The sequence below is a fragment of the Heterocephalus glaber genome, unplaced genomic scaffold (genome assembly GCF_053883595.1).
Source record: "Heterocephalus glaber isolate CG9 unplaced genomic scaffold, H.glaber_assembly_v1.0 deba00000122, whole genome shotgun sequence".
Classification (NCBI taxonomy): Eukaryota; Metazoa; Chordata; class Mammalia; order Rodentia; family Bathyergidae; genus Heterocephalus; species Heterocephalus glaber.
The window spans coordinates 59,215,222-59,227,401 of NW_028258138.1; the positions used below are offsets into that span (position 1 = coordinate 59,215,222).

The window sequence follows — 12,180 nt, forward strand, 5'->3', positions numbered from 1 at the left end:
TCTGTTGATCCTCAGATCTGTGTCTTTGCCACTATCATGATGTTTTAATCACAATAACTTTGTAGTATAACTTCAAGTCAGGGATTGTGATGCCCCATCCCCTGCCCTTGTTGCCAAGAATTGCTTTTGCTATTCTAGTTCTCTTCTGGTATCATATGAATTTTAGGATTGTTTTCTCTAGTTCTGTGAGGCATGCTATTTGTATTTTGATTTGGAGTGCTTTAAATTTGTAGGACAGTTTTGAAGTGTGACCATTTTTCCCATATTCATTCTGCCTATACAAGAACAAAAAATGTCTTTCCATTTCCTGATATCCTCTTTGATCTCCTTTTCCAGACTACTGTAGTTTTCAATGTAAAGTTCTTTTATTTCTGTTATTAGATAGATTCCTAAGTATTTATTTTTTCTTGACATTATTGTGAAAGGTGCCCCCCCCCCAATTTCCCTCTCAGTGAGTTTATTATTCATATACAAGAATGCTATTGATTTTTGTGTTGGCTTTGTTTTCTGCTATTCTACTGAATTTGGTCATTAAATCTAGGAATTTTTTGTGGAGTTTTGGAGGTCTTCTATGTAGAGTATCATGTCATCACCAGATAATGATAATTTCACTTCTCCCCTTGTTATCCATATTCTTTTCATTTTTTTCTCTTATCTAATTGCTCTGGTTTATGTTTCCAAAATTTTATTGAGCTTCTCTTTTTTTTTTTTCTGTACTGGGGATCAAACTCAGGACCTTGTGCTTGCAAGGCAGGCACAGTGCCACTGAGCTAAATCCCCAGCCCCAAAATTATATTGAATAAGAGTGGTGATAGTGGGCATCCTTGTCTTATTCCTGATTTTAGTGTGAAAGTTTTCAGTTTTTGACCATTTAGTATAACATTGGCTTATGGTTTATCATAGATGGCTTTTATCAGATTGGGATAAAAACCATCTATTCCAATTTTATCTAGAGCTTTTTAAAATCCTGAATTGGTGTTGGACTTTGTCAAATGCTTTTTCTACATCTGTGGAGATGATCATGTGATTTTGGTTCTTGGTTCTATTAATGTGGTATATAACATTTATAGACTTGTGTACATTGTATCATCCCTGCAACCCTAGAATAAATCCTACTTGGTCTTGTATTATCTTTTCATTGATTTGCTGTGTTCTGTTTTCCAGTATGTTACTGAATATTTTTTGCATCTATCTTCATTAAGGAGATTGGCCTGTAGCTTTCTTTTATGGTTGGATCCTTCCCTGGTTGGGTATCAGGTTAATGCTTGCTTTCAGTAGTGACTTTGGGAGTATTGCTTCCCTTTCAATTTTCTGAAAGAGTTTGAGGAGTAGTGGCATTAGGTCTCCTTTAATATTCTAGTAGAATTCAGCAGTGAATCCATCAAGACCTGAGGTTTTCTTTGTTGGTAATTAAAAAAAATTACCTCTGCAATATCATTGATTGATATTGGAGTATTTAGAATGTTTATATCTTCTTGATTCAGCTTTGGTAATTCATATGTGTCTAATGAATCTGTCCATTTATTCTGAGTTTTCCATCTAATACTTACAGGTATTCACTGGAAACCCCTGAAACATCACCAGAAACCTCTGCAGTGGGCTCCGGTCTCCTATTCAGTGTACAATGCTGGCCTGAGGAAAAAACCTAAAAGACAGAATGAAGAGAGACAGAAAGAGGGGCACCAGGACAACCAATGCCAGTAAAATCAATAAAGATGCTGGCTAGCCCAAGCCCCTGATTCTTATTAGTAATCAATTGGGGTAAAGACAAGCTATGTTGAAAGGCAGGACTAAGTGAGAAGATGTGCAGCCATGTGGTTTCTATCCAAGCTAATGTAAGCAAGGCTCACAAAAGACTAGACAAAGCATTCTTAAATTAGGAACAGAATAGACAAAATATATGACAGTAATTAGAACATTGTCTGTCTAGTTAAGGTTTTAGTTGTGGGAATGGAATTTGGGTGTGATTTACTCTGACCTCAGCACAGACTTTGGCTTGTCTCAGTTCTATAAACAAGCCAATTGTGGGGTTAACACTTTACAACCTGCTTACAGCCTGCTTTGTGGCATAATCAATATTGCAGTCTCCTGCAGGAAGCTACACCAAAGCCTCAGTTGTAATTCAGATCCCAAAGCTTTTAGTACTGTTATTTATCCAGTGACTAATTTCAATGATGGGATTTGAAATATACCCATTTTTCTTTTACTTATAAACTTAGTTTACTTCTTTGGAATGGAAAAATAGTGTGTTATGGCTATTGGCTTGGAAAGCTGAGAGATTCTGATTTTACTTTTTAACTATCATAAAAATTTTTTTTACTGGTACCTTGGTGCTCAGTGGAAATTGGTTCTGGGAGACTTGATGAGAAGAAAAGCTATGAGGACAAAATAAACTATTGTTGATGGAAAGAGTAAAGGAGACATAAAGTAATTAACACAAGTTCTAGCTTGTGAGACTAGTTGAGCACCAAACAAAGGACAAGTCCTAGGGTAAAATTTATGCATCAAAATACATCAAGCATCAAATTCAACACGTTTCAAAGTAGTGAAAGTGAAATATAGAAATGGGTGCTGAGTGTGAGAAGCCCAGGCTCTGCGGGGTCTCCCAACAGGATGGATAAAAAGATAAAGAAGGAAGTAGAACCTCCACCTAAGGATGTGTTTGATCCATTAACAATTGAAAGCAAAAAAGCAGCAACTGTGGTGTTAATGCTTAATTCTCCTGAAGAAGAAATTTTGGCTAAAGCATGTGAAGACATTTATAAATTTGCTTTAAAAGGTGAGGAAAATAAAGCAACATTCCTTGAACTTGGAGCTGTGGAACTCTTAACCAAACTGATCACCCATGAAGATAAAATTGTAATAAGAAATGCCACTATGATATTGGAAATCCTAACTTCTAACAATGATATTTAAAAATTGCTAAGGGAGTTAGATGTCATGAATTCTTCCAGCTCACTCCAGAAGAAGAAGTAGTTATCTATGAGTTTGCTAGGCTTTGCCTAGCCAACATGTCCATGCAGTATACCGGTAAAGTGCATATATTTGAACATGGTGGATTGGAGCCTCTCATCAGACTGCTGAGTAGCCCCAATCCTGATGTGAAGAAGAATTCCATTGAATACATTTACAACTTGGTACAAGATTTTCAGTGTCGAACTATACTTCAAGAACTAAATGCAATTCCTCCTGTATTAGATCTCTTGAAATCAGAATATCCAGTTATTCAGCTACTGGCTCTCAAAACGTTGGGTGTTATTACAAATGATAAGAAGTCCCAGGCAATGCTAAGAGATAATCAAGGACTGGACCACCTTATTAAAATCCTAGATGCCAAGGAACTGAATGACCTCCACATAGAAGCACTTTCAGTGGTGGCTAATTGCCTTGAAGATATGGATAGTATCCTGCTGATTTGGCAAACAGGGGGCCTTAAGAAGCTCCTGCCATTTGAAGAAAACTCTACAATTCCTGATATTCAGAAGAATGCAGCAAAAGCAATTGCTAAATCAGCTTATGATCTTGAAAGTAGAAAACTTTTCCACAAACAAGAGGTTGAAAAAGTGCCTTGTAAGCCTTTTGGGTTCTGAAAGCGATGGAACTAAAGTTGCTGCTTCCCAAGCTATCTCAGCCATGTGTGGAAATACGGACAGTCAAGATTTCTTTAACACCCAGGGGATTCCACAGTTAGTGCACTTGCTCAAAAGTGACAATGAAGAGGTCTGAGAAGCCGTGGCCCTGGCCCTGGCCCACTTGACCACTTGCAAACCTGCCAGTGCAAATGCCGCTGCCAAAGCCGATGCCATCGAGCCCTTGATAAACATGCTGTCCAGTAAGAGCGATGGTGCCATGACCAACGTGGCCACCATACTGATGAACAAGGCAATGCAGGAGCCACTGTGCACAGCCATGCAGAGCCAAGATGTCCTGCAGGCCCTTATTGGCCCGCTGGGCTCTGCCAACACCATGTGGCAGAGCAAGGCTCCCCTCGCAATCACCACTACCACTTGTAACATGGAGGATTGCATAGAGTTAATAAACCGAGATGGGCTGGAGCCACTGGTGGAGCTCCTGCACTCCAAGAATGAAGAAGTCAGAAGACACGCCAGCTATGCCGTCATGGTCTGTTCCAGTGATGAGCTGACTGCCACAGAGCTGTGCAGGGTCGGGGCTTTGGATATCCTTGAAGAAATTAGTCTATCAGTAAGATGAAAAATAAATTCAGTGAGGCAGCTTATAACAAACTGTTCAACAACAATCTTTCCCTGAAATACAGCAAGACTGGCTACTTGTCATCAAATAACATAATTAGTGATGGATTCTATGATTACAGTCGGATAAATCCTGACAGTAAACTTCTGCCACTGAAAGAGCTCTGCTTGCAAGAACCCAGTGATGGTTGCACTGTTCTCTTAATCAACAATAAATCTGCTGATGTTTCTCTACCTATGGAAGATAAATCATCAGTCCTTAATTATAGAGAAAGTGTTTTTTCTTCATCTTCAATAAGAAGAGCAAGTAAAGAAAAGACCACTTCTCGTTTTAGTACTGGATTTGGATCTCCCACAGAACTGAAATTGGAGCCTACTTCAGGAAGAAATACCATTCTTAGCAAAAGTGCCACTAAAGAAAAAGGACTGAGAAAAGGCAGAGGGAAAAAAGAGGAAAAAGTGAAAGAGGAGGAAGAGGTTCTGGTGATACCAAAGCTGACAGAAAGCAGCCCTGAAAAAGAATGGTACCCACCCCCTGACCCTAACTTCTGCACATATGTGTATGAAGTGACCAGGTAAATCCTGCCCATAACTAACATCAAGGAGCAGATTGAGGATCTTGCCAAATATGTGGCAAAAACGTGGGTGGTAAGATTCCAAAAGACAAACTGCCTGATTTCAGCTGGGAACTTCACATAAGCAAACTGAAATTTCAACTTAAATCCAATGTCATCCCAGTTGTATATATCAAAAAAGGAATCTTCTACCATCGAGCTTTGCTTTTCAAGGCTCTGGGTGATAAAATTGGTGTGGGCTGCTCTGTGGTTCGAGGGGAGCATGGCTGCATGTGGAATGAGGTAAAGGTACTGGACCAGTCTTGGAAGGAGGTGACCAGGGCCTTCTCTGCACCAGAAACCTGCATCATTGACCTCATGTTCCACCCTGGGGCACTGATGAAGTTAGGAAGCAGAAAGGCCAATCTTTACTGATTTCTTTAAACTGTCAGAGGAGCGTGAAGGCTTCAAACTAGAAACTCACTGTGTACACCAGTTGCACCGATTGATTTTGTGCCTTTAAATAAAAGTATTAGAAATGTTAAAAAAAAACCCAGCATGGTACTGGCAAAGAAATAGACCTGAGGATCAGTGGAATAGATTAGAAGATTCAGAAACAACTGCAGACATACTCAGATACCTCACCTTTGACAGAGGAGCCAATCATCCTCATTGGTGGAAAGATAGCCTCTTTAATAAATGGTGTTGGAAAAACTGGATTTCAACTTGCCAAAGATTAAAACTAGACCCCTATCATTCACCATGCACTAAACTAAAATCCAAGTGGATTAAAGATTTAAATATTAAAACAGAAACACTAAGCTTACTGAAAGATAAGTTAGGTAGAACTCTTGAAGACAGTGGCATAGAAAAGAACTTTTATGAATAAATCCTCAGTAGCACGGGAAGTAGCACAAAGAATCAACATGTGGGATCTCATCTTATTAAAAAGCTTCTGACTGCAAGAGAAACCACCAACAGCACTGAAAGACAACCTACAATGTGGGAAAAAAGTTTTACCAACTGTTCCTCAGACAAAGGTCTACTATCTAGAATATATAAAGAACTCAAAAAAATCAGACCCCTCACATATAAAGACCCAATTCAAAAATGGGCATCTGAATTGAACAGATATTTCTCAAAGAAGTAAAAGCAGCAAATAAACGTGAAAAAATGTTCACCATCACTGGTCCTTCGAGAGATGCAGATGAACACAATGCTGAGATTTCACCTCACCACAGAAAGAATGGCTACTATTGTGAAATCAACTAATAACAAATGCTGGTGGGGTTGTGGGGAGAAAGGAACCCTTCTCCATTGTTGGTGGGAGTGCAGACTGGTGCAACCACTGTGGAAATCAATATGGAGGTACCTCAAAAATTATGACTGGAGGGCCAGGGATTTAGCTCAGTGGTTCTGCTGCTTGCGATGCAAATGCAAGGTCCTCAGTTTGATCCCTGGTACCAAACAAACAAACAAAAAATATATGATTGGAGGTCCCATTTGACCTAGCTATTGCTCTCCTGGGTATCTTCCCAACAGAATTAAAAGAATCATACCACAGTGATATATGCGCACCCATGTTTATAGCGGCAAAGTTTGTAATATCTAAAGTTTGGAAGCAGCCCGATTGTCCATCAACTGGAGATTGGATAAAGAAGTGGTTTTTTTTTTTTTTTTTTTTTTTTTTTTAATAAAATGGAGTGCTACTCAGCCATAAAGAACAAGAAACTAGAGACATTTATAGCTAAGTGGATGCACACTGAAGCCATCCTCTTAAGTGAAATAAATAGGACACACATGTATAAATACTGAATAGTTTTCTTGGTGTGAGAAACTGAACGTGTAAATAAGAATTAAAATGAATAATTGATAATGTGAAATAGGAAGAAAAGGTTCAAAGGGGAAAGTGAAGTTGGATGGGTAAGGGAAAGGAAAGAAGGGAAAGGAAAAATATGAGAAAAGGAAAAAATGGAAACAAAGTCTTTGTAAATAGGGAGGGGTGGAGGAGTTGAAGGGAGGGTAGGGGGAAAAATAAGAACCAAGATACATTATGAAAAGGTACAAATTCCCAATGATAAATGTAAATGTATTGTATACCTAAAATGTACCAATAAAATAATTCAAGGGAAAAAATTATGCAATTTGAAACCCCCCCCCAAAAAGGGAGGGCTGGGGAATGGGGAAATAATAAGAACCAAGATACATCACTTAAAGGTACAAGATCCCAATGATGAATGTAACTATATTGTATACCTAAAATGTACCAATAAATAAACAATAAAAAAAGAAGTGGGTGCACAGAGTGAGAATAAGTATGTTTAACACACACACACACACATATGTAGTTGCAATTGCATACATATTTAAAGTTTGATTTTCCACACTTTAGCTATGAAAATATAGCAAAAAGCAGCAGGCTTGGAGGTAGTATATCTTCCAGAAGAGACAAAGGAAGAATTTGTAGTGGACAAGCCAACTATATACATTAAAAATATATGATGATCGACATTAAGAATATGATGATGTGATTTTTCTGTTAAAATATTAATTTTATATTTAATTCCAAATAATATTGAAGTGATATTTCTATATTTATTAAAAACATATGAGTTAAAGGGCATGGAAAACTATTAGAATAATATCTCTGCTGATATTTGTGACTCAGACTGATTTTGAAAACAATCCTAGGTATTCAAGGTACACTCTATACAACTGGGATTATTAATTGGGCTTTAAAATGACTTAATTTAGTTAATGTTGCTTTTTGATGATTATTTTTCATATTCCTTCAATGTGTTTATTCTACGACAATTAGAGAAGAAATTATGAAGTCTTTTTTTCTGTTGTTAAAAAAGTGGAGAATTTTTTGTAATGAATAAAGTTAGAGTACATAATTCTACATAAGTCTTTGGATTGAGGGTTGGGGAGGGCCACTTATTATAAAGATGAGGTAGAAAAATAAGCTTGAGAACAACAGAGTATATGAGAAAAATAATATTTGTGGTTGAATTTGTCCTGGAAACATTGGTTTTCAGAATTGAACTGTTGTTCATCTGTGAGAGCAATGGATGCTTTGCTGCTTTGGCTGACTTAGGGCTGAGGTAACTCAGAGTTGTGTTTTCTTGGTTCCTGACTTATTCTGTGTCAGTCATGGAAAGACCTGGAGTACAACCACACTGGAAATAAGCTAATAAGCTGCCAAAGAAGATGAATATTTGCTGACTGATGGAAATAATGAACAAATAGAAAGCATAAGTACATTAATAGAGTTATCTGAGTAGATGAAAGAGAAGCCAATGCTAAAGCTGAACAGGGAGAAGAGTAAGTAGAAGAAGAAGGAGAAAGATATGAAGAAGGAGGAGGAAAAAGGAGAAAAAGGAAAGAGGAGGAAGAAGTGATAAGATACTGATTTCTAAATGCTATGTATTGGTCTACATGCATTAATTTAATTAATCCTTTCAATAAACCAATATTAAAAGTGTTATTATCTTTTCTGTTTTATAGAAGAAACTTAATCACAGAGAAATAACCTGCACAGAACTAATAAATGACCTTATTCAAGAAAGAATTTCATTGATATCAATATAGTAAATATATTGATTGAGGTGATAAAATTAATTAAATAAGTACTTATTTCCTTTGTATCTATAATAATCTATATTTACATAGATCCATACTGTGTTCTTAAAATATGTGAAGCATGCAGTACAAATAAAACAAGGAACAAAATATTTTTTTTCCTTTGAGGTACATATCATTTTGTTAGAGAAGTGGTCTTATATAAAATACAACACACTACTGCATTTACATAAGGGACTTGCTTTATATGGAAAATAAAAACTGTGAGAAATCAGAACTTGGCAAATCACTGGGGCTTGGAATGGTTATCAAAGACTTTAAAGACATAAAAATGAAAATATAAGAGACAATAAGAGAATTTTCTAGTTTGGGAGGAAAACAAAGACCGATATTGACTATAAATATGTCATATGTAGGTGCCAATGTTGAAATATATCTGACAAAACTATAGTTTGAGTTGAAAAACTAGGAAGTTAGATTGGAACAATAATTCAATTTTTAGAGATTCTTGAACGCAGAGTATCAAGTTTGTATTCTGACTTATCATTTAGTGGTGATTTTAAGAAACAAAGTAGATGGGAAGTAGTATGATAACAGCAGTTAGTGTGCTAGGATGAATTTGGTGTCGGATACAGGACAATTTAGGGCAGACATTGAATATAGCTGGATCTAAGGAAATGGGTTAGATGCTCCAATTCAGGAATTGGTTAAAGAGCACCCAAATTGGAGTTCTGGCACTGGGAAGAAGAGTGAGGAAAGAGAGGATCAGGCATCATTTTGATGGTAGAAGTTAGTCACTTACATTTAGCCACGTGTTAGAAAACTCAGGGTGAACCTGTGCTGCATGTGTTCTGAGGGACAAAAACTTTGATATGTGGTAGTTAAGTACAGTGGCTGCTTGCCCCACTGTTCCACTTGTTTCTATAAATCTGCATACAAATATCTTACAACAGGAAACTACAGTGTCTGACTATAAAATTAAAGCCAGAGGAGATCTTGTACTCTCAAAAAATATATATGAACAATTTAAGTGGAAGAGAAATTGCCAAAAATTAATTGGAACTCAAACAATTTGTCTTCATGGATCATCTATTACACACGTGTCTAATTGCACTGCCACAGATTAACACTGACTTTGAAAAACCAACCATAACATTTTGCATTTGTTAGGGATTGATTTCTCTTCCACTTTATGGATTTCATACATGAAATCATTTTAAGCATTAGTAGCAAATTGCTATAATTAGAAACCATGCTCCCATAAATTTTCACCAGAAAGCAAAGGTTCCTAGTAATTTGAAGGTGTTATGACCATCTATTTTACCTGATATGACTATCAAAGGATAACAGAAGGTGATAAACTTTTACAAGGGATGTTTCTTGCAAAGCTATAAATGCACAGGTGTTAAAGTGTATGCTGCATATTTTCACCATAATATTTAAAGTCTTTACTACCATTAGTGGCAGAACAATTTTCATGTCTTTGATTAGATTGAGATCCAAAGCAGTATAATTTCTGAATAGTTCATGCTGAAAATTGAAGGATGACATTTGTTCTATTGGATAAACTAAGAGAAAAGAGGGTATTGATGTGCACTAAATCTGTGGAGTGTGGATGTGCTCAGCATTGGGTAATTTCTATCTCCACACCTGGCTTCCTTTCATAAACAGTTACAGAGGATGCTGAACTTCACTCATGGTCTGATAAAGAATGAAAACAAAGAAAGTATATTTCTTCAAGATACACCACAGAGCGTTAAAAGTTTACTTTTTATGTCCCAGTGTTGTGAACTCCTCCTCAATCCCAAAGTTGTAACAGAGCTGGCTTGCCTTCTTTTCTACTATTCTTTTTTTTTTTTTTTAAACTTTGAGGCTCTCTTTCAGCTGTAGGAAAACTACTAAAAAGAGAGAAAAGGCAACTCAATTAAAAACTGAATTGGGAAGGATATCATTCTGCTGATGGTGTTTTTGCAATTCTCATTGACTGGCTTTCTTATTCCCTAGTATGTATTCTTTCCAGTTGGTATAAACTTCTACTTCCCCTGAATTTACACATTAAATACCTAACCCTTGGTACCTCTGACTGTGATTGTCAAGGCCTTTAAGGAGGCAATTAATTTAAGATGAGGCAGGTAGATACATGGGATCTAATCCAACAGTGCCTTTATAAGGAGAGGAACTTTAAATGCACATAGAAATAGGTTGTGTATTCATTTGAGAAGGCCATGGCATTTGGATGACTATCTGCTGCCAAGGTAAAAGGCCTTGGAGTAAAACAGTCTTCAAGGCACCTTGATCTTGGACTTCCAGCCTCCAGATATATGGAAAAACAAATTTCTGTTGTTTAAACTATCTTACACGTGGTATTTTGTTATCTAGAAAACTAATATATCAATGTTTTCATGAAGCTCAAGTTTTCCCTACAATTGTACCATTACAACCACCATTATCTGTCAGTCTACTTATGGGACTTTCTTCTGCCATGCAGAGTTACTTTTTTAATTAGTTTTCAATAATACAATCAAATCATAAGATTTTATCATGATCAAATTGCCCAAAAACATATATCTTCAAAAGTAGCAGAGATAGAACAAGAGCCTGGATTCTTTGAATTTGAATGCCAAGTACTTTCCATCACACATTCCTTTTATGATGAATGATCAGGTTGCAAATGTGAGTTAGATTGTTTTGGCTTTTAATTATATTGCCTTGCTATCCTGTCTTTTTGGTGTTTCACTTCCCACTTCCCTTCCCTTCCCTTCCCTCCACCCTTCCTACCTTTCCTTTTTCTTTCCTCTTCTTTCCTTTCCCTTCCCTTCCTTCCTTTCCTTTATCTTCCCTACCCTTTCCTCTTTCTATATAAGACTGCATCAAATTCACTGAAACTCACTGCTGTGTTTGTTGTGGGACCATGACATAAAGCTGTTATTCTCAGTATCCCATAGTGCCTTCTTGAAGACAACCATTAAATTACCTTAAAGGATCTAATAGATTGTGCTTTTGTGACTCTGGTTTGCTTTCTTTTCTCTAAAACTTGTATATAATTTATTTATACATATTTACCTAATATGTAAATTATCTATTAATTTAGACATACTGATTCATTTGATTCTCATAGTTTAAGAAGAGATTTATCTCAAAATACTCACATGCATCCATCACTTGCTATCAATGTCTTTATATCCCTAGGCAGTTTTCCAGGGGATGTTCACTAAGTGTGAATATGAATAATGACTCTGAATCCAGTTTTCACCACAGCATACCTTCCTAAACCTGGTAGATCTGGGAACATTTCATGAGGGAAAACTCATCAGGATCAACATAACAGGCTCTTTTGCTTTCTAACCACATGAAACCTACAGACAAATTGGTAAGGGTAGCAGAATAGAAATGCACATTGATAATATCTAGAACCAGCATATTCAAGCTCACTGAGCATAAGCACTCTGAACTTACACAGCTCCGTGTTACTAGTTGCTCCTATAGCAGGTTTATACACTATCCCTTCACTTTCTAAATGCTTGAAGGTTAATCCCTGTGTAGAGCCTGTAGAGTTACTTTTCAAGAGCTTTCATACCATACCAGATCTAGTCCATAGTAAGAGCCTATCTGGGCTGGGGATGTAGCTCAGTGGCACCACTTCTGCCTTGCAAGTGCAAGGTCCTGAGTTTGATCCCCAGTACCGAAAAAATATATATATGATTTTCTCAAGAGTAAGGGCCTATTAACCATTTGAAAAACAAATTATCTATACTTTCAAGTTGAATAATAGACTACATTATTGAATAAGTCCATAACTTATAAACAAGTTCCATTCTGGGAGAATGTTTATA

At 36.7% G+C, this 12,180-nt stretch overlaps 1 pseudogene; it reads left to right on the plus strand.

Annotated features, from left to right (window-relative positions):
* Nucleotides 1-2,613: 2,613 nt before the first annotated feature.
* On the plus strand, nt 2,614-5,209 carry LOC101705070 (armadillo repeat-containing protein 3 pseudogene; annotated as a pseudogene).
* Nucleotides 5,210-12,180: the final 6,971 nt, after the last annotated feature.